A 27,735-nucleotide genomic window follows, 5' to 3' on the forward strand; every position below is an offset into this window, starting at 1 on the left:
TTTGCCAGCCGGATCGCCCCCACTATTATTCATTCCTCACGTGAGGTGGGAGGGGTCCGGCCTGAGGTAACTTGCCTCCTCATTGGACGGGGGCGTCTCGGTGGCCTGCCCCCCGAAGAGGCTCTGTCGTTGTTTCTGGCCTTCTGGCCTCTCATTGGCGAGAGCACCTTGGCTTTGCTCGCTCTCCGTCCATTGGCTGGAGGAAACACTCCCTGTCCTTCTTTGGAGCGGTTCCTCGATCTGAGGCGATGGAGGCTCTGCCCACGCCTCCAGCCAAAAACACGTGGATGATGGAGTCGGTGCACGAAGGTTTGATTTGTTTGGGAGGAAGATTTAAAGATGTAAAAAACCTGATTACAAAAAAACCCGGAACGCACACATTAAATTCCCGTTACACACAGGAGATGGATTCTATCTACACACATTGACTTAACGAAATAATTAAACTTTGGGATGGATTCTAACTACACACATTGACTGAACTAAATAACTAAATTTTGGGATGGATTCTAACTACACACATTTACTTAACGAAAAAACTAAACTTTGGGATGGATTCTAACGACACACATTTACTTAACGAAAAAACTAAACTTTGGGATGGATTCTAACGACACACATTTACTTAACGAAATAACTAAACATTGGGATGGATTCTAACTACACACATTGACTCAACGAAATAACTAAACTTTGGGATGGATTCTAACTACACACATTTACTGAACGAAATAACTAAACTTTGGGATGGATTCTAACTGCACACATTTACTTAACGAAATAACTAAACTTTGGGATGGATTCTAACTACACACATTGACTCAACGAAATAACTAAACTTTGGGATGGATTCTAACTACACACATTTACTTAACAAAATAACGAAACTTTGGGATGGATTCTAACTACACACATTTACTTAACAAAATAATTAAACTTTGAGATGGATTCTAACGACACACATATACTTCACGAAAAAACTAAACTTTGGGATGGATTCTAACGACACACATTTACTTAACGAAAAAACTAAACTTTGGGATGGATTCTAACTACACGCATATACTTTCCGAAATAACTAAACTTTGGGATGGATTCTAACTACACATATTTACTTAACGAAATAACTAAACTTTGGGATGGATTCTAACTACACACATTGACTTAACGAAATAACTAAACTTTGGGATGGATTCTAACTACACACATTGACTTAACAAAATAACTAAACATTGGGATGGATTCTAACTGCACACATTTACTTAATGAAATAACTAAACTTTGGGATGGATTCTAACTACACACATTTACTTTACAAAATAACTAAACTTTGGGATGGATTCTAACTACACACATTTACTTAATGAAATAACTAAACTTTGGAATGGATTCTAACGACACACATTCACTTAACGAAATAACTAAACTTTGGGATGGATTCTAACTACACACATTCACTTAACAAAATAACTAAACTTTGGGATGGATTCTAACTATACACATTTACTTAACGAAATAACTAAACTTTGGGACGGATTCTAACGATACACATTTACTTAATGAAATAACTAAACTTTGGGATGGATTCTAACTACACACATTCACTTAACAAAATAACTAAACTTTGGGATGGATTCTAACGACACACATTCACTTAACGAAATAACTAAACTTTGGGATGGATTCTAACTACACACATTCACTTAACAAAATAACTAAACTTTGGGATGGATTCTAACTACACACATATACTTTACGAAATCACTAAACTTTGGAATGGATTCTAACGACACACATTCACTTAACGAAATAACTAAACTTTGGGACTGCTGACAGTCTGAGTCCAAGAGACTTCCAAATCCGTCACACTGTGATTGTCATTGTCACTTCATGGATTTGGGAATGTTTATTTTCTGTTTTATTCAGGAATATTTTTGCACAGATTGTTTGACGAAAACGTCTTTGTTTTCTTGCTTCCACTTTCTTTGTCATTGATTTGTGAGATATGTGTGATTGATTACAAGGGTAAAAGTTTTTGTAATGACCACCGGTTTCTATCTTCACCTGAAATATTTGCCCTTACTTTTATTTTTATGAGTAAGTGGCAAGTATTTTGGGCAAAGAAGGCAAACCTTGACATCGATCAACATGTAATGATAGTTGGTATTCATAAACTTGACTCAACATATTCCATGAAAATTATCTGCTTAACTAACTGCTCCATCATTGCTGTTTGTTTAAATGACATTTAACACGTTGATTGTTCGTGTGTGTCAAAGAACCATTTCCCTGGTTAATGTTCTTGGATTTATTCAATAAGTAGCAGGAGTCAGATTTCTTTCCTTGCATTGGCTTTTCAACCTATTGTTGTGGGCCGGCGTTCGGTGGCGATAAACGGCCACAAGGTGAAGCAGTGGACTCGTCTGCCACCGAACACCCAGAATTGAGGTCGTGACTCTCAGAAAAGTCCGAAAGGCACGGGTCCCTTACTGGACCATGAATCGCCAATAATTTGACCGCGTGGGGCAGGGTCAATTGCCAAACTTTAATATACCTAATTACCCACGTGGACAAAGCTACCTGGGAATTCACACCCTTGACGGACCTCGAGCAGAACGAGCCGTTACTGAACCCGAACCGTGTGTGACCCGAGCGGAGGTTACCAAGGCCCGTCGGTCCAAATGAACAATTTACAGCCTCGCTATTTCTCAACACACACCGTGCCAAGCCAATGAAAGAAACACAGAAACGAGCTGGAACATTTAACAAAAGGGATGTATATATAATGGGGCAGGGGAGCACACAATCAGGCAGAGTTAACCGAATAAACGGAATGCAATTTACACACACAGCACTGAAACGTTTCTACTTAAAGGACGGGCCCACACACAGACACACACCCCCCAAAAAGAAATTGTGGCCGCGGCCTTTATAGATACCCCCAGGTCTGAGGGAAGGTGAGCTGGAGGTCAGAGTCTGGCTTGGACCTTCCCGCTTCGTGCGGTTCTCGACGATCTGGCCCGGCGGGACTCGAACCCGCAACACGATGCCGTTCCAAGCACCAGGTACATAGGGTAGCGTCGGGCGCTGGCACGCTCCACCGGCAAAACAGGCGACGAGGCAGGAAAAGCAAGTCAGCTCGGCAGGTAGGCGATTCACGGCGGGAAGACGAAGACTCTCTCAGCCGGGTCGCCCCCTCACAATTATCCCTTTTTCTTCACAGGTGGGAGGGATCTGTCTCTTGTCATTCCCCTCCTCATTGGACAGGCGTGTTGGGCGATCTCCCGGCCGTCTGAGATTGGTCGGGGGGGAGGGGGTGCTCATGTCTTCACCCCTCGACCTGGAAGTCGAGCAGCAACATGTTGCGTTGGCTCCCCATTGGCCGAGAGGCGTCAGACGTGCTCACACCCCTCCGATTGGCTGAGAGGGGCGCCATGCCCGTATTTGGAGCGAAATCCAAGACGCCATCGTCCAAAGAAACCCCGCCTGGCACATTGGACTCCGCACACGGCTGTGCTTGACACCCATGCGCTTGGGAAAGGCCGAAGGTGAAGAAGCGAAGATGGGTGTCGTTGTTGTTGTTGAAGTTTAAGATGTAAAAATCCTAACTATAAAATAACTCACAGCGCATGTACAATTGATCACCCATTAAACAGAGGATGGGAACCGAACCAGAAACACAAAGTTACCGATATAGCTGATCTATAGGACCTGGCTGTTGTGTGCAGTAAGCTTCCAAATTCGCAACACTATGACGATGATGATGATGATTATTATCATAATTATTTCCATTATTATTGTTATTATTTTCATTGGTGTCACTGTCGCTTAACTAATGTAGGAATGTTTATTTATTTGCTTTTTTGAGGCATTTTGGTCACATCTTGTCATTTGAATAATAGGCCTTTGTTTTTGTTGCTTGCACTTTCTCTCTCATTGATTTGTGAGATATTATTTGATGATCTCTTGTTGAAAAACATTAAAAATGGCTCCTGGTTTCTGTCTTTACCTGAAATATTTGCACTTACTTTTATTTTTTTAGTCTGTGCCAAGTATTTTGGACAAAGAAGGAAAACCTTGACATCGATCAACATGTGAGGATGGTGGGTATTGATCAACTTGATTCAACATATTCCATGAAAATTATCTGCTTTACTAACTGCTCCATCATTGGTGTTTGTGTAAATGACATTTAACACGTTGATCGTTCGTGTGTGTCAAAGAACCATTTCCCTGGTTCATGTTCTTGGATTTATTAAATAAGTAACAGGAGTCAGATTTGTTTTCCTTTCATTGCCTTTTCATGTCATGACGAGTGTGGATCCGCTCGATCCGCTCGCCTCGCGCACGTTTCAGGGATTGATGTTACAGATTTCCTGTGTTGTCATCTTTTACACAAATCATAATACTAACATTTATTTTGGGGAAATTTATTGGTGATTTTGGTGTTTTATTCATTTGAAAATGATTTGTCAAAAAAATTGTGCAAGTGGTCAAAATGGTCAAGGGTCCAAGCTGTCTAATCTGTCTGAGGGGTGTAAGGGGTCTAAATGGTGTGATTTTCTTCGTGGTCTGAAGGGTCTTTTTGGTTTTTGGGGTCTTATTGATCCTCGGAGACTTTTTGGCCTTCATGGTGTTTTGGGTCCTCGGAGGATTTTTTTGTTTTTTGGGGGAGTCGTGAGTGTTTTTTGGGTTTCCGGGATCTTCATGATCTTCGGGGTCTTTTTGGGTCTTCGTGGTCTTTTGGGTCACACCATCGGTGAATTTTAGGGGTCGCCAGGAACTTTTCAGTCTTCTCGGTCTCTGAGGCTCCCACCTGACACCTTGTTTGTCTCTTTGTGAACAGGATATCTCAAAAAGTTGTGGATGGGTTCAGACGACATTTAGTGGTGAGCTTGGGAATGAGACGCGGATGAAATTATTTGATTTTGGTGAAGATCTGAATCCCGATCTGGATCTAAGAATGTTCAAAGTGATTCTTCACCAATGAGTGATCGGATTAAAACGACACAAAGCAGGATATCTGAAAAAGTTGTGGACGGATTTGGACAAAACTTGTTGTGCCGGTTCGGCACGTAACAAGGAAGAATTGATTCGATTTGCTGTAAAAACGATTTCCAACCTTATAAGGGAGTAAAACTTGAGGGATCACGTGATATTATAGCAAATTATTAAGGTTCCTAAAACACAAAGCAATATTTTCATAAAATGAAAAACCTCATTCTGTAAATACCGCAAAGGGGGGAAGATCGTGGAGACAAGATAAACTTAACAATGCTCAAGGATCGTCCACAGGGACTTACTTTGATATGGAGTAACAAAGGAGTCTCGTTTAACCAACACTAAAACACGTCTGTTGTTTGTCCCATCTGGGGTTGGTCAGCTCGCTTGGACACAAACCTCCCACACCCTGTTTAACTTGGACACAATCCTCACACACCCTGTTTAACTTGGACACAATCCTCACACACCTTGTTTAACTTGGACACAAGCCTACACCCTGTTTAACTTGGACACAAACCTCCCACACCTTGTTTAACTTGGACACAATCCTCCCACACCTTGTTTAACTTGGACACAATCCTCCCCACACCCTGTTTAACTTGGACACAATCCTCCCACACCTTGTTTAACTTGGACACAAACCTCCCACACCCTGTTTAACTTGGACACAAACCTCCCACACCCTGTTTAACTTGGACACAAACCTCCCACACCCTGTTTAACTTGGACACAATCCTCCCACACCCTGTTTAACTTGGACACAATCCTCCCACACCCTGTTTAACTTGGACACAATCCTCCCACACCTTGTTTAACTTGGACACAATCCTCCCACACCTTGTTTAACTTGGACACAATCCTCCCCACACCCTGTTTAACTTGGACACAATCCTCCCCACACCCTGTTTAACTTGGACACAAGCCTACACCCTGTTTAACTTGGACACAAACCTCCCACACCCTGTTTAACTTGGACACAATCCTCCCACACCTTGTTTAACTTGGACACAATCCTCCCACACCTTGTTTAACTTGGACACAATCCTCCCACACCTTGTTTAAGTTGGACACAATCCTCCCCACACCCTGTTTAACTTGGACACAAGCCTCCCCACACCCTGTTTAACTTGGACACAATCCTCCCACACCTTGTTTAACTTGGACACAATCCTCCCACACCTTGTTTAACTTGGACACAATCCTCCCACACCTTGTTTAACTTGGACACAATCCTCCCCACACCATCTATAACTTTGACTCAAGCCTCCCCACACCCTGTTTAACTTGGACACAAAACTCCCATGCCCTGTTTAACTTGGACACAATCCTCCCACACCTTGTTTAACTTGGACACAATCCTCCCCACACCCTGTTTAACTTGGACACAATCCTCCCCACACCCTGTTTAACTTGGACACAAACCTCCCACACCCTGTTTAACTTGGACACAATCCTCCCACACCTTGTTTAACTTGGACACAATCCTCCCACACCTTGTTTAACTTGGACACAATCCTCCCACACCTTGTTTAAGTTGGACACAATCCTCCCCACACCCTGTTTAACTTTCACACAAGCCTCCCCACACCCTGTTTTACTTGGACACAATCCTCCCCACACCATCTATAACTTTGACTCAAGCCTCCCCACACCCTGTTTAACTTGGACACAAACCTCCCACACCCTGTTTAACTTGGACACAATCCTCCCACACCTTGTTTAACTTGGACACAATCCTCCCACACCTTGTTTAACTTGGACACAATCCTCCCACACCTTGTTTAAGTTGGACACAATCCTCGCACACCTTGTTTAACTTGGACACAATCCTCCCCACACCCTGTTTAACTTGGACACAAGCCTATCCACACCCTGTTTAACTTGGACACAAGCCTCCCCACACCCTGTTTAACTTGGACACAAGCCTCCCCACACCTTGTTTAACTTGGACACAATCCTCCCACACCTTGTTTAAGTTGGACACAATCCTCCCCACACCCTGTTTAACTTGGACACAATCCTCCCACACCTTGTTTAAGTTGGACACAATCCTCCCCACACCCTGTTTAACTTGGACACAATCCTCCCACACCTTGTTTAACTTGGACACAATCCTCCCACACCTTGTTTAACTTGGACACAATCCTCCCACACCTTGTTTAACTTGGACACAATCCTCCCCACACCATCTATAACTTTGACTCAAGCCTCCCCACACCCTGTTTAATTTGGACACAAGCCCACACCTTGTTTAACTTGGACACAAGCCCACACCCTGTTTAACTTGGACACAATCCTCCCCACACCCTGTTTAACTTGGACACAAACCTCCCACACCCTGTTTAACTTGGACACAAGCCCACACCTTGTTTAATTTGGACACAAGCCCACACCTTGTTTAACTTGGACACAAGCCCACACCCTGTTTAACTTGGACACAAGCCCACACCCTGTTTAACTTGGACACAATCCTCCCACACCTTGTTTAACTTGGACACAATCCTCCCACACCTTGTTTAACTTGGACACAATCCTCCCACACCTTGTTTAACTTGGACACAATCCTCCCACACCTTGTTTAACTTGGACACAATCCTCCCACACCTTGTTTAACTTGGACACAATCCTCCCCACACCCTGTTTAACTTGGACACAATCCTCCCACACCTTGTTTAACTTGGACACAATCCTCCCACACCTTGTTTAACTTGGACACAATCCTCCCACACCTTGTTTAACTTGGACACAATCCTCCCCACACCCTGTTTAACTTGGACACAATCCTCCCCACACCCTGTTTAACTTGGACACAAGCCCACACCCTGTTTAACTTGGACACAAACCTCCCACACCCTGTTTAACTTGGACACAAGCCCACACCCTGTTTAACTTGGACACAAACCTCCCACACCCTGTTTAACTTGGACACAATCCTCCCACACCTTGTTTAACTTGGACACAATCCTCCCACACCTTGTTTAACTTGGACACAATCCTCCCACACCTTGTTTAAGTTGGACACAATCCTCCCCACACCCTGTTTAACTTGGACACAAGCCTCCCCACACCCTGTTTAACTTGGACACAATCCTCCCACACCTTGTTTAACTTGGACACAATCCTCCCCACACCCTGTTTAACTTGGACACAATCCTCCCCACACCCTGTTTAACTTGGACACAAGCCCACACCCTGTTTAACTTGGACACAATCCTCCCACACCCTGTTTAACTTGGACACAATCCTCCCACACCTTGTTTAACTTGGACACAAACCTCCCACACCCTGTTTAACTTGGACACAATCCTCCCACACCTTGTTTAACTTGGACACAATCCTCCCACACCTTGTTTAACTTGGACACAATCCTCCCCACACCCTGTTTAACTTGGACACAAGCCTCCCCACACCCTGTTTAACTTGGACACAAGCCTCCCCACACCCTGTTTAACTTGGACACAAGCCTCCCCACACCCTGTTTAACTTGGACACAAGCCTCCCCACACCCTGTTTAACTTGGACACAAGCCTCCCCACACCCTGTTTAACTTGGACACAAGCCTCCCCACACCCTGTTTAACTTGGACACAAGCCTCCCCACACCCTGTTTAACTTGATCGAGGTTTCGAGTTTTCCACCACAATGTACCAAAGCTTGTTCACGGCATTAAAAAAAAATCAGGGTCTCGGGCGGTTAGAGCCCCCTCAAAATAGGTATTTGTTCTTTTCTCCGAAGCTGCCCACGAAATTTCAATGAAACTTGACCACAACCTTCATCACCCGTGACGTACTAACGTTTACTCATGGCATTAAAAATAATCACGATCTGAAGGGGTCCAAGCGGGGTTTGAGTGACTGTTGCTTCTGATCCAGGTGAGCTTCAGGATGTATGGTCCTATTGTTGTGGGCCGGGGGTCGGTGGCGAGGAACGACCGCAAGACGGAGCAATGGGGCCGTCTCCCACCGAACACCTGGAATTAAAAGGTCATCACCCCAGATAACTCCGGAGTCGACGGTCATTTACAGGACCGCGGATGCCAATATTTTGACCGCGTGAGGAAGGGTCCACTTGTATAATTCCAATTTACCTTCGTACTCACGCCATCGAGCTACCGGGGAAACCACACCCTCAGCCGACTCTGTTTGAACCGAGTCGTATGTACCGACTCGGGTCCGGCGTCCCGAGCGGGAGTTACCAGATGACAACTTACGGGACAAACGGCCTCACTATTTCTCAAGCCCGCACCGTGCTGGGTCAATGGTAGAAACGACCGACAACGAACTGGAACATTTAACAGATATTTATTTCCAATCAGGAGGGAGACACAGAGCAGACTTAATCACGAATTTAATGCAATGTACAATGAGCAATCAACAATTATACAATTTCTACTTAACAGACTGGCGCCACACACACCCACACACACACACACACAACCACACAAACACACACACACACACACAAACACACACAGACACACACGCACACACAGACACACAAACACACACACACGCACACAGACACACACACACAGAGACACACACACACACAGACACACACACACAAATACACACCCACACACAGACACACACCCAAAAGAAATGGGGCCAGTTGGCCTTTATTTCACCCTTCAGCTCGGGAGGGAAGGCGAGCTGAGGTAAGAGTTTGGTCAGGCACCTTTCCACCTCATGCGGTCTGGTCGAGACCAGCTGGACCGGGTGGGGTGGGGGGGAAGACTCGAACCCAGACCTTCGTCGCCGCTCCAAGCACCAGGGACCGGGAATGACGCAATGGACGCCAGCCAGCACGAGAACGGACGAGACGAGACGAGCACTTGCGGGCAAGAGGAGAACTCCAGCAGGAAAAGCGAGGGAACACAAGGCGACGAGGCTTCTTCTTCCTTTGCCAGCCGGATCGCCCCCACTATTATTCATTCCTCACGTGAGGTGGGAGGGGTCCGGCCTGAGGTAACTTGCCTCCTCATTGGACGGGGGCGTCTCGGTGGCCTGCCCCCCGAAGAGGCTCTGTCGTTGTTTCTGGCCTTCTGGCCTCTCATTGGCGAGAGCACCTTGGCTTTGCTCGCTCTCCGTCCATTGGCTGGAGGAAACACTCCCTGTCCTTCTTTGGAGCGGTCCCTCGATCTGAGGCGATGGAGGTTCTGCCCACGCCTCCAGCCAAAAACACGTGGATGATGGAGTCGGTGCACGAAGGTTTGATTTGTTTGGGAGGAAGATTTAAAGATGTAAAAAACCTGATTACAAAAAAACCTGGAACGCACACATTAAATTCCTGTTACACACAGGAGATGGATTCTATCTACACACATTGACTTAACGAAATAATTAAACTTTGGGATGGATTCTAACTACACACATTGACTGAACTAAATAACTAAATTTTGGGATGGATTCTAACTACACACATTTACTTAACGAAAAAACTAAACTTTGGGATGGATTCTAACGACACACATTTACTTAACGAAATAACTAAACATTGGGATGGATTCTAACTACACACATTGACTCAACGAAATAACTAAACTTTGGGATGGATTCTAACTACACACATTTACTGAACGAAATAACTAAACTTTGGGATGGATTCTAACTGCACACATTTACTTAACGAAATAACTAAACTTTGGGATGGATTCTAACTACACACATTGACTCAACGAAATAACTAAACTTTGGGATGGATTCTAACTACACACATTTACTTAACAAAATAACGAAACTTTGGGATGGATTCTAACTACACACATTTACTTAACAAAATAATTAAACTTTGAGATGGATTCTAACGACACACATATACTTCACAAAAAAACTAAACTTTGGGATGGATTCTAACGACACACATATACTTCACGAAAAAACTAAACTTTGGGATGGATTCTAACTACACGCATATACTTAACGAAAAAACTAAACTTTGGGATGGATTCTAACTACACGCATATACTTTCCGAAATAACTAAACTTTGGGATGGATTCTAACTACACATATTTACTTAACGAAATAACTAAACTTTGGGATGGATTCTAACTACACACATTGACTTAACGAAATAACTAAACTTTGGGATGGATTCTAACTACACACATTGACTTAACAAAATAACTAAACATTGGGATGGATTCTAACTGCACACATTTACTTAATGAAATAACTAAACTTTGGGATGGATTCTAACTACACACATTTACTTTACAAAATAACTAAACTTTGGGATGGATTCTAACTACACACATTTACTTAATGAAATAACTAAACTTTGGGATGGATTCTAACGACACACATTCACTTAACGAAATAACTAAACTTTGGGATGGATTCTAACTACACACATTCACTTAACAAAATAACTAAACTTTGGGATGGATTCTAACTACACACATATACTTTACGAAATCACTAAACTTTGGAATGGATTCTAACGACACACATTCACTTTACGAAATAACTAAACTTTCAGACTGCTGACCGTCTGAGTCCAAGAGACTTCCAAATCCGTCACACTGTGATTGTCATTGTCACTTCATGGATTTGGGAATGTTTATTTTCTGTTTTATTCAGGAATATTTTTGCACAGATTGTTTGACGAAAACGTCTTTGTTTTCTTGCTTCCACTTTCTTTGTCATTGATTTGTGAGATATGTGTGATTGATTACAAGGGTAAAAGTTTTTGTAATGACCACCGGTTTCTATCTTCACCTGAAATATTTGCCCTTACTTTTATTTTTATGAGTAAGTGGCAAGTATTTTGGGCAAAGAAGGCAAACCTTGACATCGATCAACATGTAATGATAGTTGGTATTCATAAACTTGACTCAACATATTCCATGAAAATTATCTGCTTAACTAACTGCTCCATCATTGCTGTTTGTTTAAATGACATTTAACACGTTGATTGTTCGTGTGTGTCAAAGAACCATTTCCCTGGTTAATGTTCTTGGATTTATTCAATAAGTAGCAGGAGTCAGATTTCTTTCCTTGCATTGGCTTTTCAACCTATTGTTGTGGGCCGGCGTTCGGTGGCGATAAACGGCCACAAGGTGAAGCAGTGGACTCGTCTGCCACCGAACACCCAGAATTGAGGTCGTGACTCTCAGAAAAGTCCGAAAGGCACGGGTCCCTTACTGGACCATGAATCGCCAATAATTTGACCGCGTGGGGCAGGGTCAATTGCCAAACTTTAATATACCTAATTACCCACGTGGACAAAGCTACCTGGGAATTCACACCCTTGACGGACCTCGAGCAGAACGAGCCGTTACTGAACCCGAACCGTGTGTGACCCGAGCGGAGGTTACCAAGGCCCGTCGGTCCAAATGAACAATTTACAGCCTCGCTATTTCTCAACACACACCGTGCCAAGCCAATGAAAGAAACACAGAAACGAGCTGGAACATTTAACAAAAGGGATGTATATATAATGGGGCAGGGGAGCACACAATCAGGCAGAGTTAACCGAATAAACGGAATGCAATTTACACACACAGCACTGAAACGTTTCTACTTAAAGGACGGGCCCACACACAGACACACACCCCCCAAAAAGAAATTGTGGCCACGGCCTTTATAGATACCCCCAGGTCGGAGGGAAGGTGAGCTGGAGGTCAGAGTCTGGCTTGGACCTTCCCGCTTCGTGCGGTTCTCGACGATCTGGCCCGGCGAGACTCGAACCCGCAACACGATGCCGTTCCAAGCACCAGGTACATAGGGTAGCGTCGGGCGCTGGCACGCTCCACCGGCAAAACAGGCGACGAGGCAGGAAAAGCAAGTCAGTTCGGCAGGTAGGCGATTCACGGCGGGAAGACGAAGACTCTCTCAGCCGGGTCGCCCCCTCACAATTATCCCTTTTTCTTCACAGGTGGGAGGGATCTGTCTCTTGTCATTCCCCTCCTCATTGGACAGGCGTGTTGGGCGATCTCCCGGCCGTCTGAGATTGGTCGGGGGGGAGGGGGTGCTCATGTCTTCACCCCTCGACCTGGAAGTCGAGCAGCAACATGTTGCGTTGGCTCCCCATTGGCCGAGAGGCGTCAGACGTGCTCACACCCCTCCGATTGGCTGAGAGGGGCGCCATGCCCGTATTTGGAGCGAAATCCAAGACGCCATCGTCCAAAGAAACCCCACCTGGCACATTGGACTCCGCACACGGCTGTGCTTGACACCCATGCGCTTGGGAAAGGCCGAAGGTGGAGAAGCGAAGATGGGTGTCGTTGTTGTTGTTGAAGTTTAAGATGTAAAAATCCTAACTATAAAATAACTCACAGCGCATGTACAATTGATCACCCATTAAACAGAGGATGGGAACCGAACCAGAAACACAAAGTTACCGATATAGCTGATCTACAGGACCTGGCTGTTGTGTGCAGTAAGCTTCCAAATTCGCAACACTATGACGATGATGATGATGATTATTATCATAATTATTTCCATTATTATTGTTATTATTTTCATTGGTGTCACTGTCGCTTAACTAATGTAGGAATGTTTATTTATTTGCTTTTTTGAGGCATTTTGGTCACATCTTGTCATTTGAATAATAGGCCTTTGTTTTTGTTGCTTGCACTTTCTCTCTCATTGATTTGTGAGATATTATTTGATGATCTCTTCTTGAAAAACATTAAAAATGGCTCCTGGTTTCTGTCTTTACCTGAAATATTTGCACTTACTTTTATTTTTTTAGTCTGTGCCAAGTATTTTGGACAAAGAAGGAAAACCTTGACATCGATCAACATGTAAGGATGGTGGGTATTGATCAACTTGATTCAACGACGGGGTCGTGTCGGGGGTGTGTCGGGGCGTCTCGGTGGCCCGCCCCCCAAAGAGGCTCGGAAGTTGTTTCTGGCCTCTCATTGGCGAGAGCGCCTCGGCTTTGCTCGCTCTCCGTCCATTGGCTGGAGGAAACACTCCCTGCCCTCGTTCGGAGCGGATTCTCGATCTGAGGCGATGGAGGCTCTGCCCACGCCTCCAGCCAAAAACACGTGGATGATGGAGTCGGTGCGCGAAGGTTTGATTTGCTGGGAGGAAGATTTAAAGAAGTAAAAAACCTGACTACAAAAGAAACCCGCGACACACACATTAAATTCCCGTAACACACAGGGGATGGATTCTAACTGCACACATTCACTTAACGAAATAACTAAACTTTGGGATGGATTCTAACTACACACATTCACTTAACGAAATAACTAAACTTTGGGATGGATTCTAACTACACACATTTACTTTGCAAAATAACTAAACTTTGGGATGGTTTCGAACTGCACACATTTACTTAACGAAATAACTAAACTTTGGGATGGTATTCTAACTACACACATAGACTTAACGAAATAACTAAACTTTGGGATGGATTCTAACTACACACATTTACTTAACGAAATAACTAAACTTTGGGATGGATTCTAACTACACACATATACTTAACGAAATAACTAAACTTTGCGATGGATTCTAACTACACACATTTACTTAACGAAATAACTAAACTTTGGGATGGATTCTAACTATACACATTTACTGAACGAAATAACTAAACTTTGGGATGGTATTCTAACTACACACATAGACTTAACGAAATAACTAAACTTTGGGATGGATTCTAACTACACACATTTACTTAACAAAATAACGAAACTTTGGGATGGATTCAAACTACACACATATACTTAACGAAATAACTAAACTTTGCGATGGATTCTAACTACACACATATACTTTACAAAATAACTAAACTTTGGGATGGATTCTAACTACACACATATACCTAACGATATAACTAAACTTTGGGATGGATTCTAACTACACACATATACTTAACGAAATAACTAAACTTTGGGATGGATTCTAACTACACACATTTACTTAACGAAATAACTAAACTTTGGGATGGATTCAAACTACACACATTTACTTAACGAAATAACTAAACTTTGGGATGGATTCTAACTTCACACATTTACTTAACGAAATAACTAAACTTTGGGATGGATTCTAACTACACACATTTACTGAACGAAATAACTAAACTTTGGGATGGATTCTAACTACACACGTTTACTTAACGAAATGATTAAACTTTGGGATGGATTCTAACTACACACATTTACTGAACGAAATAACTAAACTTTGGGATGGATTCTAACTACACACATTTACTTAACAAAATAACTAAACTTTGGGATGGATTCTAACTACACACATATACTTAACGAAATAACTAAACTTTGGGATGGATTCTAACTACACACATTTACTTAACGAAATAACTAAACTTTGGGATGGATTCTAACTACACACATTTACTTAACGAAATAACTAAACTTTGGGATGGATTCTAACTACACACATATACTTAACGAAATAACTAAACTTTGGGATGGATTCTAACTACACACATTTACTTAACGAAATAACTAAACTTTGGGATGGATTCTAACTACACACATATGCTTAACAAAATAACTAAACTTTGGGATGGATTCTAACTACACACATATACTTAACGAAATAACTAAACTTTGGGATGGATTCTAACTACACACATATGCTTAACAAAATAACTAAACTTTGGGATGGATTCTAACTACACACATTTACTTAACGAAATAACTAAACTTTGGGATGGATTCTAACTACACACATTTACATAACGAAACTTTGGGATGGATTCTAACTTCACACATTTACTTAACGAAATAACTAAACTTTGGGATGGATTCTAACTACACACATTTACTTAACGAAATAACTAAACTTTGGGATGGATTCAAACTACACACATTTACTTAACGAAATAACTAAACTTTGGGATGGATTCTAACTACACACACTTACTGAACGAAATAACTAAACTTTGGGATGGATTCTAACTACACACGTTTACTTAACGAAATGATTAAACTTTGGGATGGATTCTAACTACACACATTTACTTAACGAAATAACTAAACTTTGGGATGGATTCTAACTACACACGTTTACTTAACGAAATAACTAAACTTTGGGATGGATTCTAACTACACACATATACTTAACGAAATGACTAAACTTTGGGACTGCTGACTGTCTGTGTCCAAGAGGCTTCCAAATCCGTCACACTGTTATTGTCATTGTCACTTCATGGATTTGGGAATGTTTATTTTCTGTTTTATTGAGGAATATTTTTGCACAGATTGTTGTTTTTCTCAGACGTCTTTGCTTTCTTGTTTCCACTTTCTGTGTCATTGATTTGTGAGAGATGTGTGATTGATTACAAGGGTAAAAGTTTTTATAATAACTCCCGGTTTCTGTCTTCGCCTGAAATATTTGCCCTTACTTTTATTTTTATGAGTGAGTGGTAAGTATTTTGAGTGAAGAAGGAAAACCTTGACATCCATCAACATGTGAGGATGGTTGGTATTGATCAAGTTGATTCAACATAATCCATGAAAATTATCTCCTTAACTAACTGCTCCATCATTGCTGTTTTTTTAAATGACATTTAACACGTTTATTATTTGTTTGTGTCAAAGAGCCATTTCCCTGGTTAATGTTCTCGGATTTATTTAATAATTAACAGGCGTCAGATTTGTTTTCCTTTCATTGCCTTTTCATGTCATCACTGGTGTGGATCAGCTTGCGACGCTCTCCTCGCCACACGTTTCAGGGATTGATGTTACAGATTATCTGTGTTGTCATCATTTACACAAATCATAATACTAACATTCCTTTTGGAGAAATTTATTGGTGATTTTGGTGTTTTATTCATTTGAAAATTATTTGTGAAAAAAATGGTCCAAGTGGTCAAAATGGTCAAAGGTCCAAGCTGTCTAATCTGTCTGAGGGGTGTAAGGGTCGAAATGGTGTGATGGTCTCAGGGGTCTCAAGGGTCTTTTTGGTTTCTGGGGTCTTATTGAGTCCTCGGTGACTTTTGGCCCTTCATGGTGTTTTGCGTCCTCGGAGACTTGTTTTTTGGGGGGTCGTGAGTGTTTTTTGGGTCTCCGGGATCTTCATGATCTTCGGGGTCTTTTGAGTCACACCATAGGTGACTTTTTGGGGTCGCCAGAAACTTTTCACTCTTCTTGGTCTCTGAGGCTACCACCTGACACCTTGTTTGTCTGTTTGTTTGTGAACAGGATATCTCAAAAAGTTGTGGATGGGTTCCGACGAAATTTAGTGGTGAGCTTGTGTATGTGACGCGGATGAAATTATTCGATTTTGGTGAAGATCTGAATCCGGATCTGGATCTAAGAATGTTTAAAGTGATTCTACACCATTGAGTGATCGGATTAAAACGACACAAAGCAGGATATCTGAAAAAGTTGTGGACGAGTTCGGACAAAACATGGTGGGCCGGTTGTGTATGTAACGAGGAAGCTGTAAAAACGATTTACAACCTTATAAGGGGGTAAAACTTGAGGGATCACGTGATATTCTCGCACAGCATTAAGGTTCCTGAAACACAAAGCATTGTTGTTCGAAAAAATAAACCATTTGCTTTCTTGCTTCCACTTTCTTTGTCCTCAATTTGTGAGATATCCTTTAGTGATTAAAAGGGTAAAAGTTTTTAAAATGACTCCTGGTTTCTGTCTTTTCCTGAAATATTTGTACTTACTTTTATTTCTATTCGTGGCTGCAAATATTTTGGGCAAAGAAGGCAAACCTTGACATCGATCAACATGTAAGGATGGTTGGAATTGATCAACTTGATAAAATATATTCCATGAAAATTGTCTGATTAACTAACTGCTCCATCATTGCTGTTTGTTGCTCGGATGTGAATTAGTTTCTCATTCGTTTGTATCCAAGAACCATTTCCTTGGCTTCTGCTCCCACACGATTTAATCAACAAGTAATAGTTAAGTCAGATTAATTTCCTTGCATTGCCTTTTGATAGGTTTTCCCTCTTTCACACTATGCCAGTGTTTGCCCCTCCTTTATACTACAGGGCCAGTTATTATGATTATTATTAAGAATTTTATTAATTTATTTTCCATGCCTGCATAATATTTACATTACGAACTCACTGACTTACTGATATTAATGTTCGCTCCCTTCCAGGTGATATAGGAAGCTGGAATTTTGCGTGCTGACGGACATCAAAGCCGATACGCCGGGAAAAATCACAGAACCTTTGGAAAGCGTCCGTCAATGAAATTATAAATTAATGAAGGAGGAAAAAAATGAAAAGAAAATAAATAAATTAATAAAAAATGCATGTGAGCGAAAATAGGAGGCACCAAAAAATAATTAAATAAAGGCATAAATGGAGAACTCCCACACACGGACACACTCGACAAACACAGGGGTAGGTACAAGACACCCAGGAAATCCGAGAGAAGCCAGGCTTATGTGTCCGGTGAGCAGGAACAAATGTCCCTTACGAGCTGAAGGCAGGAAAATGTCCGGCAGCCCTTGGTGCCAAACGCTCGGCATTCATACTTTCATAATTGCATTAATAATTATTTACCCGACTACTTAATAACATCAGTGGTGCTTCCTGGTTGTGATTGGTGGATGTAGCTCACAATGTGTCCACTTGGCAGATGCCACTTGTTGGAGCCAAATACAATCTGGCCTCACCAGTCACACGCAGTCAGTGGGGGCATCAAGTGCCAGCATTTCATATCCAGGACCTTCCGGTGACCGAAATGGCTTCAAAAGTCACCAGGTGGATGGAGCGGCGATGTGTTGCCCGAAGAAGGGCAGGAAAGTAATGCAGGATGCCAAACTGTATCAAAATGATGAGATATGTCCAGAGAGACGGCCCTCATCTCATGTCAGACATTGAGGACCTCCATCCATTGTTGGGTGTGTCGAAGCAGCACGTCCAAGGTGGAGTGACCTGGTCTGAATCTGAATTGGTGATCTGAGATGAGGTTGTTGGAGAAAAGGAAAGATTTCATATCAACTGCGATGATGGATTCCTGACCTTGTTGATGATTGGAAGTAAGCTGATATGTCTGTAGTTGAGGGGATCCGTTTTCGCACCTTTTTTTTTCGGTAGTGCAGTGATGCAGTGATCCAGGAGGCTGATTTCCAAGCAAATGGAAGTAAAGATAACCTTGGGCAAATGCAGGGTGAAAAGGGCCGAGAGGAAGTGCAAGAGCAGCAGAGCAGGTTTATAGGGCACGTGAGCTGATGCCGTCTGGTCCAGTGGCAGAGTCAGAGTCGAGGGATGACAGAAACTTTTCAACATTCTGAGGTGCAAAAGACACAGTCCAGAAGTAGTTGGGTACCACGGAAAAGGGTGGGTACAGAGACTCTAGATTTGGTAGCAAACACAGAATTGAGGTGTTCGACCTTCTCATGAGTGGAGTCAGCTGTGCGGCAATTTGAAGAGAGAGGTAGGGGTGGAGGGGAGCATACACCAGACACAGACTTAACAAGGTACCTCCAGGTTTTAGAGGAGTGAGACAAGTTTGAAAGTTCATTCTTGAGATTGGACAGGTGTTATTTTCTGGCTCTCGTGGAGAGTAGACACACACTTGTTGCGGGCTTTGTAGAATGATCTGAGGTTGCCTTCTGTTGGATTTGCCTTCCAGGAGAATGCAAATTGTTTTAAGGCAACAATCTCAACTCAAGATCCAGAGGACCAATGGCTGGAGGATCCAGATGACCAGAGATAACTGAGTTCTTGATGTAAAGGGCAACTCCGCTGCGGGACGGTGGTTCAGGCCGATCAAACAACCGGGGAAAGACATGAACACGTCCTGTGGGAAGGATTCTGTTAAACAGATGATGTCTGGTTTATCGGCAGCAACCTGGATTGAGACGTGTCAGTTTTCAACCGTGGGGAATCTAACCTTGTTCCGACGATCTCACCTTGCAATATGAAGGTTTTTGTTCCACAATGAGATGCAAACACAGGGGGGGCAGGACACTCGGCCCATCCATACCGTGTCATATCCACATTAAACACAATCAACAATGCATATCGACATTCAACAATGATGAGTCTCCATGGTGATCGAACCCAGAAACAAGGGATTAAAATACACTCAAACTGTGTAATGGCCTCCAGTTGCGTATCCTGATATTAATTGGTAAATTGGAAGTTAAAGAATGTAATTGGTTAATAAATATTATTAGTGAGGAGACGGGGAGGTGGTGAGGTTGAACTACTCCGATGGATATGTGGCCTCTACTACTACAATGTCCTCGTGGCTGTAAAACCTAAATCCGCCTATATGGATATATGTGGATACGTGCGGGTACGTCGTACGTGTGTATCCCACGTGACCTGGAATTAATTAAATAAATGAAGGAAATGACGTCACGTCGCATCAGCTGAGTACCACGTGGTATATGATTTCAACGTACCCGAGCCACGATTGGCTCGGACGCCTCAAACGAATCATCACTTTGATGAAGACCACAAACAAAGACACATTTCCAAGCTCGGGGTCAGGAAATTACAAAACCGTGAGAGAACACACGAAGATATCAATCGATCATCAGGTTTATTGAAATGTTGAATCATTTGCAAGAGGTTCGAGGGAATTGTTTCTCCGAATCACATTGTGAAGTGATATCTGTTGTGAACATATTTCATCAGAAATGTTTGTGCAAATTTCTTTCAACATCTTTGTCATTACAACTTGTTTTTCTCAAACCTCACGATGATTTTACAAAACGTTCATTGTTATCGAGGGATTACACAAAACATCTCCACAAAGGCTTGCTTGGACAATAAACCTTAAAAAAATTTTTAAATTAAAACAGATTATTAGAGACTTGTATTAATATTATAAAACATTTATAATTCCACAGATGAATCTCAAATGGTAAGAGAAGGTTGAGACGTGTAGTTTGGGTGATCTCGATGTGATACACGAAGCTTGGCACGAGATGTCATCCTTGTCCGACACAACTGCAAGACTCACAATTTCTCAGTCATGAATCAATTAACACATTGTAATAAAAGCCATTGTTATAGTGATATATTGTCCATCAAATTATCAAATAATTAAAAGCTTAATGGAGAATATATAATCGATACATGTACATGATTCTAAATTCTTGTTATGAATTCGAATGAACTTTAAAGGAATATATTTCTTATAATTACTGTTGCGACTGCAAAGTTTATCATCATTTGTGTATAAACTTAAAGTATTTATATATTTGCCTGGATAAAGCTCGGTTAAATAATAATATTGTTCAGCACGTTCCGGTGACTCATGTGAAATACAACCCATGTTTACTGAGCTCAGCTTATCTGATCAGCTGTAAGAGTTTCACAAGGATCTTTTACTGTGGCTCTGAGTGTCAGCAAGTTGTTTTATTTTTTAAAGAAACATTTAGCTTTGAAGTTCAATAAACTCTCAGAACAGAGTATATTTAATGTGCTTCCATTAACAAAGATCCAAAAAGGTGGATTTCACTTTTACAATTTCCTCCTCTTGTCCTATAAAGGACAATATCACATTTTAAAATTTGGAAATCTTCAATTCAAATTAATATTAGGATCAATTTGTCTGTCATCAAGAGCATACACCATCCTTGTGGAGGGAATTGAGACGAGTCAGCCTTTACCAGGTGTTTCCTGGGAGCAGGGCAGTGACATCACTATAACTCATCGGCCGCCTCTCCGTTGAGATCTCGCCCGTCACTGGTAGTTTAGTCAGTCGTAGCGTACCCTTTGATGAAAGATGAAGACAAGCAGTCAATACCAGACCACCAGTGCAGATAGACCACCATTGCGGATGGACCGCTCTTTGCTCTTTGGACTGTAACTATCAATCCTCCCAGGAAGTGTCATGCCCTGATTACAGAAGAGATGTCCAATAACCCCAACTTGGGTTATACAAGATCATAGGCCTCCAATTAATCATAATTATCATCATTATTAAGAATTGTTTGAATGTCGGATTTAAACGACATTAGTTTACAATTTAAATGAATTTTTCACTCAATTTTGAATGTAATTTACATGGAGAATCAAAGCAGTATGAATGTACTCAGAGAACACAGAGCCTGTTAATAGAAGCACATTAAATGTAGAACATGTCTGAAGTGTAATAACATAAAAGGGAAGGTTGTGTCTGAAGTGCAAAAGGAAAAGCTATATATATATATTTTTTTTTTTCAGAACTCCATAATTTCAATCACATAATGGTCACGTCATTTTCAGCTTTCTCTTGATCCTCATACAAATCTTCAATCTCAATGTGGTGAAATCCCTCAAACGTCTCTTCTCTTGTTTCCTGGGTCATTCCAACCCCTTCAGGTTCTGTAACCATGAGCTGGGTCACATCTTTCATCCTGCATTTTGTTAAATAATAGTGACAAGCACTTCACAATCACAATAACAGCAATGATTAACATTAATCCAATGAAAATAAACTGGTGTATCTTTGCTCCCACACCACCAAATATTCCCTTCAACCGAGACCCAAATTCCCATCCCTTGTTATGGTATTTAGCTCTCTCTCCCACTCTGCCTCAATTCTAGCTGCAAGATCATCAATTTGTTCTGGTTGTCAGGGATGCCACCGTTTCTTTAAGATGTTCAGCATAATGTTTACATGTTGAGTTAACAAAGTAAGGTCCATCGTCTTTCCGACAAACTCGACAAACCATCCCTATCTCTCTATTCATAACTTCAAAATGTGGTGGGTGTACCTTCAATTTTTACATATTTGTTAATTGGACTGTATTTAAGGATAGTACCATTCCTTATAATCAGTACACATGTATCCCCCTCTTTTCCATTTACCTTTTATCTCTACCTTTTTTGCCTTATTTACCCCTTGTGTCTTTACTCAATGTGAAACATGCATTGGTCTCCGCTCCGTGATGTAACGTGAATAAGTATTCTCTGATTGAATTGTGCTTTGCCTTGAGTGGACGTTGAATATTAAGAGTTACTTTGAATATTAAGAGTTCCACAACAACTTGGTGCCGTGACTCGGATGTACTGATCCCTGGGGGGCACAGCCCATGGTCCGGAGTGACGGCGAACGCTATCTGTTTTCCGTTAGTTTGTGGCCATCAAGCGTTCCTCGGTTTCTGTGCATAATGCGGTTGGCTTGGTGGGTTGTGTGACAAGCGCTTGGCTGAGGAATATGTAAGTAATTTCCATCATGAGTACTTATAAACCCTGTTGGCCATATCCATATTATACCAGCCAAAGTCAACGATACGTACACACATGTAACAGCGTTCTCCTCGGGGTCCTCCGTGATGTGCGCCAGCTTGCGATGCGAGGCGTGAATCCATGTCGCCCTCCCTTTACACTTCACGGCTGTGCGGGTAGTTCGCGGAATCAAAAACGGCCCGCACCACCGTGGTTGTAGACATCATTGGGACAGATTTTTGAAAGAAGCTCCCATGCTGGCTTCTTTTAGTCATCCAAATATTGTTCAAGTGCTTGGCACAACCCTCTTTGAAGATCGGTGTTTCATGGTTACAGAGTTTGTCGAAGCAGATACACTCTTGAGCGTGCTGAATGGTCGACTTACATTTTCAGAAGAGCTCCTCGAGCCCATCATTCTTCAGGCTGCATCTGCCTTTGATTACATGCACAACATGAACATTATGCATGGGGACATCAAGCTTGGAAACCTACTCTGTCGTAAAGAGGGGGAGGGGTGAAGGTCATCGATTTCGGATTGGCCAGGACGTTTCCACCTGGAACCTTGGTGCGATATGGAGGTGGAACAAAATGTTATGAGTCTCCAGAAGTCTTCCAAAGTCTGTCTCCTTGTAATTGAGCTGATGATACGGATGAGGACAAAAATATCACGTCAAGCTCTTCGTCTGAGAGACAAGAAGAAGAAAAAAATGGAAGTACAGTAATTGAAATAGTAATCAGCAGGTGCAATATAATTAATAAGAACAGGTGTATTAGCAATTGACTACAATTCGTATGCATTGAGTAAGCAGGTTAACCAACGAACTAGCATTTAAAAAGAAAGTATGCTTCAACAGTGTACTTCATCTTATCCGCAATACAGGTGTTCAACGTGTTGGTGGTGTGTGCTTTGGTTGGTGTTTGTCCCATTTTTAGCAAGTATGCAGCTTCTTTGTTTGGGAAGTTAACATTTATACCACAAGGTCGACTTAAATCAGCTGGTGGCACAGCACCTTCAACCCCCATCAAGTTGATTATTACAAAAACAATGTAGGTAAATGAGAGGGTTTATATCATTCGCCATGAAAGAGTGAACGAACAGTTCAAGTCTTTTCGTTTTGGCCATCCACTCCGCTGGCTCTCTTGCAGAGGCTGAAGTGGATCCATGTTTGTCGACCCTCGCATTTCACCGCAGTGTGTGTTGTCAGTACCACCCGGTGGAGTCCATTCCACCTTGGCTGGAATGCGTTTTTTTATGCCTCTGCACCAAGCACCGCACCACGCGATAACTCAAGAAGCAAATTGTAGAATTTCATCAAACTTGGTAAAAAGGTAAAGTAAGACAGGTCAATTAAGTGATTAGATTTTGGGCCAGATGTGGTAAAGGTCAAGGGTTAAATATGTCAATACTCTAGTGTTTGTGCGGGAGAGCGGAGGCATACCCGTCGACTGCGCGCAGTCGAATTACTCGAGTTTATACTTGTTTCTATTTCTGTCTTTATTTCTCCCGAATCGTCCCATCCTTGCCAGGAAAGGTTTAGCCTCCTGCACCTTTCCATTCATGGTGGGATTCGGTTGGTTGATTAGTTGGTTATTTATTTATTTGCTTCCGAACTTGACTGACTGCAAGTTTTTTTTTTAAATCAAATATATTGTTTTCTGAAGAATGGTTTTTCGAGGGGAAACAGTCTGCCATTAGAGCAGAAACAGTGCTGTCCACGACTGGCATTACAATGGGAACTTGTGAAAGTCCACATGACCACTGCACAATGCCCAACAATTGGCTGATATGGTCTGTGATAATGCTTTGTGGAGATCCCTCTGCCCCTTGTTTGTTTGCTTGTTTGTTTTTAAAGCCGGTCATTTCCTGAATGACACACCAGTAAACTTGTCCAAGTAATCCAAAACAGACTTACGGGGAGAAATTCCGATGTATTTGAGTAAGTGGTGCATGGTATCCCTATGGTTAACTCCTCATTGCTCCGCACGCGCGAAGGGTTAAGTAATTAGTTCACTTCTGTCTGTCCGTCCATCTGTTCACAAATGTCAGCTTATGATCGAGGAACAGCTTAATTTAAATTGAGTGTTATCTTTTGAACATGACTTGGAAGACGAACCTGTAGTTGAACAGTAGTTTAGCTCTCGATTTGTCCTGCTCTCCCCCTGAAATCTGCTCTCCCCCTGAAATCTGCTCTCCCCCTGCTCTCCCCCATAACACATGCACAGAGAAGTGAGATAATTATTTTACTTTGTCTGCCTGCCAGGCAGTCAAACCAAATTGAACATCATTCCAAACAGGATACTTGTGGTTTTTAAGGACGTTATAAAGGACACAAACAGGCACGAAGAACTCGTGAAATGCATTAGATAGGGTGGTGTAATAGACACTGCATCAATAGCGATAAACTTCTGGAATTAATATTTCATATGACCTTTAAAATATTTATTTTATTTCAGTTTAACTATATACCTGAACACTGTAGAACATCGGTCGTCTTCTTATCACTTCCAAAAACCTCCAGTTTTGCAGTATGTGGACATCTATACCATTAGAGAGCCGTTTGTGCGTCTGTGTGTGTGCGTGTCACCATTTCCCTCAGAGATGGCTGAATGCATCTTCGTCAAATTTTCAGAGGCTCATCTGTGAGTGTCTGGGAGTGTTTTAGTCCAAAAAAAGATTTGAAATTTTGAAAATATATAAATTGGATTTTAGTTTTTTTATCGCTCTGGAGTGCCTAAGCCTTTGTAGCTGTACGAGTACGTGCCCGGACGTGTGCGCAAAAAAATTAAAAAGTACGTGCAAAAAAAAAAGTACGTGCAAAAAATTTTTTTTTAACTTTCAAACCACGTGTTAGAGACAACAACCACACAGGCCGTTCCTTCGCTCTCGCGTGCCTGTACATGCAAACCAAAAAAAAACCTTTCAAACAAACACACAGTCCGTTCCTTCACTCTCGTAAATGACGACTGGATTGGGGCATTGTGTTCATCTATAAATGCACATAAGAAATCGAGAAATTATTCGAATACAGTGAGTCATCACTATCCGGAAGTGGTGCGTGCCCGTACGTACTGTTGCCATGCATTCCACGAATTATTGCTTTCATTGAAGTAACAACTGCTGTGATACTGACACACACAGAGTTAATTAAAATCCAAATTAAAATCAAGTTTACCTCCCTGTCTTTCCTTGCCATGACATTCGCTGCCATTGACCATTGCCACTCCTACGCCACGGTAACTAAATGGTGCCCTTTCCCCATCGGCCACGCCTCCGCAGCAACGTGTCTTGTCATTGGTTTGGTAAATAAATGGCCGCAGCAACGTGTCTTGTCATTGGTTTGGTAAATAAATGGCCATAACTTGGGAATCACTTGTCCGATTAATATCAAACCTTGAAAAGGCACATCCTCAGGTCCCCAGCAATATACCTGGCAAGTTTCAATTAGATCGGACCAGTGGTTGTCGAGAAACAGCGGTCATACACAAACACACACACTCACACACACAGACACACATTGCTGGAATTATAGATAGATGAAAGGTAATATAAATTGATCCCTGACCCCATTCCTTAGTGGGTGCATGGAAGTGTTTTAGACACCCAAAACATGACTTCTTCAAAATGTCAACAGGAGTAGAACAGCACCGGGCAACGCTGGGTACCTCTGCTGGTGTTATATAAGGTGGTGTAAAAGACACTGCATCAACAGCGCGAAACTTCCAGATTTTTATTTTTTTATATATACGACCTTTAAAATCGTAATTTTATTTCAATTGAATTATACACCGAATTACACACCAATTGAAGGAAGAATTTTGTCTCTCAAGGGATACTGGATACCATTTACCAGAGTCGCAGGGCCAGGCTGAATGGCAGAGCTGAGCTGTTCAGGGAGCTGAGGCGTAAAACTGTACGTGCACTAAGGATGGACAAGGAGGCCTATGTGTGAGGAATCTGTGAGGGGGTAGAGCATCACCTGTGGTCAAGGGATTCTCATTCGTTTATGGGACTTGATGCAGACAAAGTCTCCAGGGACGAAGCTATATGGCAGTCACTGGCAGCTGGTTCAGGTAATGCTTCTTTTACCTGTGAACGAAATGCTTTCACAACACATGTTAATGCAACACAGAATGCAAGCATAGTATCATCCATTTGATGGATATCCATTTGCTTCATCGTAAAGAGGCCTGAGGATAGCACTCTCATTGGTCTACCCATCGAGATTTAATGTTGGGAAAGACCTTTTCTGCTGCGAAGTGTTGATCGCATCGCCATTCGTGCTAATGGTATGGCATCTGGCCATTTAATGTCAGTTTGTTCACAAATCTTGGCTAACTCATTTTTCAGGAAACCATTAAGTCTTTCTACAGTTCCTGCAGATTGTGGGTGATATGGACAATAGAAATGTTGTTTTATTTGCAACTCCTGAGCACAACTCTTTCACTACTTTGTTTTATTGAGGAATATTTTTGCACAGATTGTTGTTTGTCGAAGACGTCTTTGTTTTCTTGCTTCCACTTTCCACAAGAAATGTGTCCCTTGATCACTTGAGATTTTGACTCCATACTTTTTTTTCTTCAAAATTTGCCTGTCATTCCAAAATCTTGTGGACCAACCTGGCCGATGTTTGGGTGCAGTTGCAGACTTCAAGCACA

The 27,735-nt window shown here is 42.1% G+C and overlaps 2 long non-coding RNA genes across 5 annotated transcripts in view; one reads left to right on the forward strand and one right to left on the reverse strand.

Annotated features, from left to right (window-relative positions):
* The first annotated feature begins 1,963 nt into the window (after nucleotides 1–1,963).
* LOC147006525 (uncharacterized) overlaps nucleotides 1,964–27,735 on the forward strand; it is a 42,206-nt gene continuing 16,434 nt past the window's right edge. The window contains exons 1-3 of one of the 3 annotated variants that reach the window (XR_015054789.1): nucleotides 1,964–3,548; nucleotides 4,043–4,103; nucleotides 12,883–13,762. This is a non-coding gene — a long non-coding RNA (uncharacterized LOC147006525). Of the gene's footprint in view, nucleotides 3,549–4,042; nucleotides 4,104–11,621; nucleotides 13,763–27,735 lie in introns of those variants that run through there. The other 2 variants (XR_015054790.1, XR_015054788.1) reach the window with 2 other exon arrangements.
* LOC147006526 (uncharacterized) lies at nucleotides 20,707–27,724 on the reverse strand. Of its 2 annotated transcripts, none has more exons than XR_015054792.1 (2): nucleotides 27,057–27,724; nucleotides 20,707–24,337 (listed from the first exon to the last, which is right to left on the reverse strand). It is a non-coding gene; the product is annotated as an uncharacterized LOC147006526 (long non-coding RNA). The 2 variants fall into 2 exon arrangements; XR_015054791.1 differs by having other exon boundaries at nucleotides 20,707–25,257.

Source organism: Eptatretus burgeri, unplaced genomic scaffold, assembly GCF_056783735.1.
Source record: "Eptatretus burgeri isolate ZD-2024b unplaced genomic scaffold, Ebu_testis_v1 Ebu_testis_scaffold_3168, whole genome shotgun sequence".
NCBI lineage: Eukaryota > Metazoa > Chordata > Myxini > Myxiniformes > Myxinidae > Eptatretus > Eptatretus burgeri.